The 6141-nt window shown below is 53.1% G+C and overlaps 1 protein-coding gene across 3 annotated transcripts in view; it reads left to right on the top strand.

Moving 5' to 3' along the window:
* Positions 1–6141, top strand: part of KCNB1 (potassium voltage-gated channel subfamily B member 1) — a 104957-nt gene that overhangs the window by 31488 nt on the left and 67328 nt on the right.

Raw genomic sequence — 6141 nt, 5'->3', positions numbered from 1 at the left:
AAGCCGACATCCTACCAAAGCTCCTGCCTTGCCGCGTCCTGCCTCCCCCGCCTGCTGTCTCTTCAAGGTGCTTCCTCCGTGACTCTCGTGCATAAGGCTCTCAGTCTTTGCTTCTAGGGACCCCCCTTAACAGTCATGAGGGGAAGTGATTGTGTGTTTAAAACTCACGTCCATGTACACACGCTAGGGATGGATAGCTAAAAACGACCAGGGCCGTCTACCCCTCCCCCGCATTCCCCGCCCTCCTCCCCCCTCCCCTCCATCTTCAGGCTGGGCTGTCACGGACCCTGTCCCCGTAGGCAGGCGCAGACCCCAGGCCACTCCCCATTGTCCTGCTGGGCTGAAAGCTTTTGTTTCTTCTGCTGACTCGATGGGGACCATGGCCAGAGTGGGCCGCAGTTCAAGCATTTGTATGCAAAGGGCTTTTAAAGGCTGGCCCTGCCCGCTCGCTCTGCTGGCAAGCGGGGCCTTGTTTCCCTGCGGCCGGGCGTTTCTGAGGTTTAGCTTGGCAGCGTTCCGCGCCGACCTTGGACAATGTAATGAATTTGGGAGAGGCCCTGCGCCAGCTCCCCATTAATGTGGCCTTCGAGGGTGTCTCAGGGGCTCCCAAAGTTTTTGGTCTGCTCAGGTCAGAGAGTGGAGAGGGCGAACCAGGCAGGGAGAAAATGGTAGAGTCAGTGGCCCAAAGGCGCAGTGTGACCTTGAACAAGTCCCGCCCCCTCGCTGAGTCCTGGATCCCCAACGATAAAAGGGGGGCATCAGGCTGGATGACTCCTCCTAGCTGCCTGCTGTACCCATTCACTGGAAAAACATTTGAGTGCTGAGTACATGCCAGGCACTCTTCTAGGTGCTGAGAACCTAGTAGTAAACAAAACAGACCACATCCCTTTTTTGTGGGATAGGAAGCCCTACTGGGGAGAAGAGAGAGGATGTGGGATTTAGAATCAGAAGACCCGGATTTTTTTTTTTTTTGCCGCCACTGACTTTTCTGAGCCTCTGTCTCCTCATCTGTAAAATGGGGTTGTGCTGAGGCATCACTGAGATCATGGATGCAAATGTTCTTGTAGTAGCCTCATCTAACATCTATTAAGCACCTCCTGTTTTTCAGGGCGTGGGCATAGCTCATAACCCTCATGGTCTCTCCACGGGGAGGGGTACAGTAAGAATGGTGAGTGAAGGCTCCGGAGCCATACTGGGCTCAAGCCCACCTCTGCCTCTTCCTAGCTGTGTGAGCTTGGACCAGCTGCTGGACTTGTCTGTGCCTCAGGGTCCTTACCCTTAAGTGAGGGGTCCTAACTGTATCTGGATGCTAAGCCGGCTGGAAGAGGGGAGTGTGTTAGACTTTCGCGGGTCTAGAACAGCGGTCCATCCAGGGCAGGTAGATGTCATCCATCCCATTTTATGGAGGAGAAAACTGAGATTTTAAGTACTTTCTTGAGGTGGTCCAGGGAGGAGGAACTTGCTGAAGGAACCTCCTCCTGGTCTGGTCCCCGTGCCAGGAGTGACCCTCGCCCCCGTCTTAGCCACCGAGACTCAGAGAGGCTAATCGGAGCTGCAAACTGAAACTGAGGGATTTACAACTCAGAAATACCTCTTGGTGAGCGTGTGCCTGGCTCTGTCTGTGAGCTTCAGTGCACATACAGGTGAGTGTGTGTGCCTATGTTTGCTTACTTGTGCACGTCCGAGTGTGTTAACAGTCATTATCTCTCTGTGAGCTTCAAGAACAGGCAGAACTATGATGAGAAAAATCAGAATAGCCTCTGGGGATATTGACTGGAAGGGGGTCCCTGAGGGAACATTCTGGTGATGGAACTATGTGTGCCTTAATTGGGCTGGCGCTTACACAGGTGTTTCCATTTATCGAAAAGCATTGCCCTGAAACCTTTAAAACCTGTGCACTTTCTTATGTGTAAATTACACCTCAATAAATAAGAGTATTGGGGAAAATGACCTCTAAGAGATCTCACTTAGGGCTAGCTAATGACGTACCAGGCACGGCAACTCCACATCCATGTCTGGCTGTACACGCAGGCCCACCACCTGTGTGTACCTGTCTGGGGCTCTTTCTGTGCAGACTTAGGCCTTGCTGAACCTGAGGGCCTAAGCAGACATGCATGAGGGTGCACCTGTTTCCACAGAGATGTCTTCCAGCACCTGTGTGCTACATGCAGGAGCATCCATGGACCACGCTCCACGCCCTGCACCATGGTTAGGTTCTAAGAGCATCCCAGACCCCTGGTCTGTGTAGACAAATCAAGCCCTGTTGCAGACAATAATGACAAGAGATCAACAGCCAGCCGCCTGTGCCAGGGAGGAGTGGGGGGACTCGTGGACACCAGGCAATTAGCATCTCTAAAGGGCGTCTTCGCTGACTGGTGGCTAATTTGCAGACATGGTCCCATCAGCCAAGCTCAGCAGGGGAATGACGAGCCTCCCCCAGCGACTTGGGAGCCACTCCAGCCTGCAGATCTTGCCCTGAGAGCAACCCACCCTTAAAGAGTGGCTGCCTGCCCACGCCAGCCCTGCCTCTGTCCCCTCCACCACCTTGTGAGCTGGGGAGGACATGGAGGCTCGGGGGCGGGGGGGGGGAGCAGCTTGCCCAGGGCCAAACACTAGCAGGCCAGCAACCCAGGAACGAGCATGCGCTTCCAGACTTTGAGGCACCTGCATCTCCCACCGCAGTCAGGCACTCACACGCGGCTTTCATGGTTTTTTGTTTTGTTTGGTTTTTGGTTTTTTTTACCATTTCCTTTCTCTAAAGGCGCTGCTATTTTCTTTGTATTTTTCCCATGAACTGCTCACTTTTTACCATAGACAGCTTACTGAGCCATTCTGGGCCTCAGGCTCCCCGTCTACAAAACAGAGGGTTGGAGTTCCCTTTGTGGCTCAGCAGTAATGAACCTGACTAGTATCCAAGAGGACACAGCTTTGATCCCTGGCCTTGCTCAGTGCGTTAGGGATCTGGTGTTGCCATGAGCTGTGGTGGAGGTTGCAGACACGGGTCAGATCCCGTGTGGCTGTGGCTGTGGTGTAGGCCAGAGGCTGGAGCTCCAATTTGACCCCTTGCCTGGGAACATCCACCTGCGACCCTAAAAAAGGACAGAAAAATTTTAAAAAAATTTTCTAAGTGGAAGGTTGAGGGAGGTTAACTTAAATGATCTCTAAGCACCTTCCAGGCTTTGACGTTATGAGATCTGTCTTCCTTGGAACAGTGATTAGTGGAATTTGGTGGTGGTTGCTGTTTTCCTCCCTCTTGATTCCTCAGAAATAGATGAGAAAAGGGGAGGTCATATCACATGAAGAGAGGAGCAGGAGGCATTTCCAGATTCAAGTCCCAGCACCACACTTCCTGGCTCTGTGATTGCAAGCATGTCGCTTTACTTCTCTGAGCCTCGGTTTCTTCATCTGTAAGATGAGAAGGATAGTATCTTTTTAGAAAGGTCACAGTGAGGATTGAAACTGGCAGAAGGTCTTTGGTAAAGGAGATATATCTGTAAGGATGCATTTGGATGCAAGAAACAGAACCAAATCAGACTGGCATAAAACAATGCAGGACATTTATTAGATGGTGTAACGGAAAGGTCTCAGTGAATTTTGATCCAGGGGTGAAAGAGGGTCACAATGTCTTTTCAATGTCTATGATCCATTCCTCTTTGTCCTTCTCTGAGTCAGTTTTGCTCTTGGGCTGGCTCCCCTTATGGGAGCCTTGAAGGTCACTGGGGGCTTCGCCTTTGACACCATGTCATCAGAAGAAAGGAGAACGCCCAGCATTCCAGTGAAAATCTCAGAAATTAATCCCATTGGACTGGTGTAATCACATGCCATGCTGAGCAATCTCAGTGGCTCAAGGATGCAGTGTGCTTCTCCTGGGGGACACGACCTGCTGATTGGCTTATCCCCGGGGGCAGGAGTAGAGTCAGCTTCTCCAGGACCGTGTGGATCCCCAGCTGACCAGGGAGAGGTAGGGGAGGGGAAACTGCATGCTGGGAATGATGCCATCAGATGTGTTAGAGATGACCAGAGACTTCTAGTGATGACACAGTGAAAGGGCTCTCGGGGACTTCTCTTGTCCTTCACTATCGTTTTCTATAAGGAGAAACCTAGGTTCCAGAGAGAAGAGGCTGGTTCCCGGTGGGTGGACTGAGAGCTGCTTTTGGTTGGGCTGAGCCTTGAGATAATAATGCTTTGAGAAGGGAAGGAAAGAAGGACTAAAATGCATTGCACCCACCGGGCTAGATTTTCCACACGCATCATGACATTCCATTCTCGTAGCCCTCCTGTAAAGGAGGGTCTGTCATTGCTCCCATGTTACAGATGTGAAAGGTGGCCTTGAGCAGGTTGAAGTGACTTGTCCAGGATCACCTGCTAGGAGGCAGTGCAGCAGGGGTCCTGAGCTGGCTGTGTGTGAATTCCCTTCAGAAGGCGCCTGGGTTTCTTGTGCACCACCTGTGTGCTAGATGCTTCCCTGGCCACCATCTCTTTACTTGAGGGCTCAGAGGGTCTGCCCCTGCTTTGCGGTCACTCTGTCTGCCTGTGGGAGGGGTGTGATCTCCGGAGATAGCAGAGCTCCCTTACTGGCTTTCAGAAATCATCTCTTTTTCAAGTTGTCTTTGCCAGTGGGGGGGCTCTGTGACTTCTTTCTTCCTCTTTCTTTATCCTGCTCCCCATTCCATACTCCCAGCCTTTTCTGGCCTGGCAGCTCCCCGCTGGGAATTTCTGAGTCGTCCAGGTTCCCGGGACCTGGCCCTGGGGCTGGTGGAGGAAGTTTTTCTAGACACCCAAGCCTTTGTCTCCCTGGGCCCCAGGGCTCAGCCCCGCCCCCAGCGGCCCCCTCCCGGGCCCCTCCCCAGCACTGGTTTGGGGCCAATGTTTGGGCTGCTATGGCCCTGGCCAGGCTCGAAAAAGGAATTATTTCTGTCTCCTTGCATAGTTCTCAGCCCAATTCCCAAAATGGGAAGTGGCCTGGGAGGTGGGAGGGCCTCCCCACCCCCAGCTCCTGTGGAAGAGGGAGGGAGGGAGGACTTGGCAAAGCTGTGAGAAAGGAGGGGGGCCAAGGACACCACACACACACACACACACACACACACACACACACACACACACACACACACCACGGCCCTTCTCTAGGCCTGCAGCCTGTAAAAACAATAAGCTTTTCGGGTGTTCCCAGGCGCTGACCACGTGTTGCACGTGCTTCAGAGGGAGAAAGGGGGTGGCTCCAGGGATGGGGAGGGCGTGGTGAGGATAGAGAGGTTGGGGAATGTGTGTGGACCCCACGCCCATAGCTAAAGAGGGTTGGGATCCAGGAAAGGGGAGACACAAACAGGCTGTTTGGGGAGATGCCAATCCTGGCTGGGGGATGGGCAGCCACCTCACCCAGAATGCTTTGCTCTTGCCTCCTGAGCCTGGCCTGCCTTCCTCCTCTTCCAGGAAGCTTTCCCTGACTGCTTAGGTGTCTGTATCAGGGTCTTGCAGGGGTATTCAGATCCCTGGTTGTTCTGTGAGCTCAGGACAAGCCGTTCCACTTCTCACCTGTCTCTCACAGGGTCCAGTCACTACTCGCCTGGCCTGGATCATAATGCCGGGTTGGGTCATGGGCCCAGGGAGAGGTCCGGTGTGACTGACCCAGTCACCACGCCGCTGACAAGAGGAGGACTGTTGCAATGATTGGCTACGTGGTTGCCTTTCTTCCTGGTCATCTCTGTCTACCAAACTGGCTACATGCCTGGGTCCCTGTTGGTCTGTCTGTTTTCTAATCGCCTGGGTGTCTGGCTGGCTGGATCAGTGGCAGGCTGACTGTGTCTTTCTGTCCACCTGGGTGTCTGCGTGACTCACCTGGCTTACAGCTGGGTGCCCGCTGAAAGGGTGATCACCTCTGTCTGTCTGTCTGTCTCCAGAATGGCTGAGTGGTTGTGAAGCTGAATGGTTTCCTGTCCAACTATATTGTCAGAACTCTGACCAAATGGGTGACTGATGTCTGTCTGTGTGCTTATCCGTCTGACTGACTGTTGTATCTAACTAACTGGATGCATAGCACATTGTCCATCTCCTTGCTTAAATGCCTGAGTGTCTGGCTGACTGTCTGTCCGTCTGTCTGCCTGGGTGTCTGACCCTATGGCAGAGGGACCACTTGATGATCTG

This window comes from Sus scrofa, chromosome 17 (assembly GCF_054392235.1).
Source record: "Sus scrofa isolate SSC_HxYL_T2T_F1_AM1 chromosome 17, Sscrofa_HxYL_maternal_Yorkshire_Landrace_v2.0, whole genome shotgun sequence".
In the NCBI taxonomy this organism is placed as follows: Eukaryota; Metazoa; Chordata; class Mammalia; order Artiodactyla; family Suidae; genus Sus; species Sus scrofa.
Note: the sequence above shows the minus strand (reverse complement) of the source record. Positions and strands in the feature narration are given on the sequence as shown.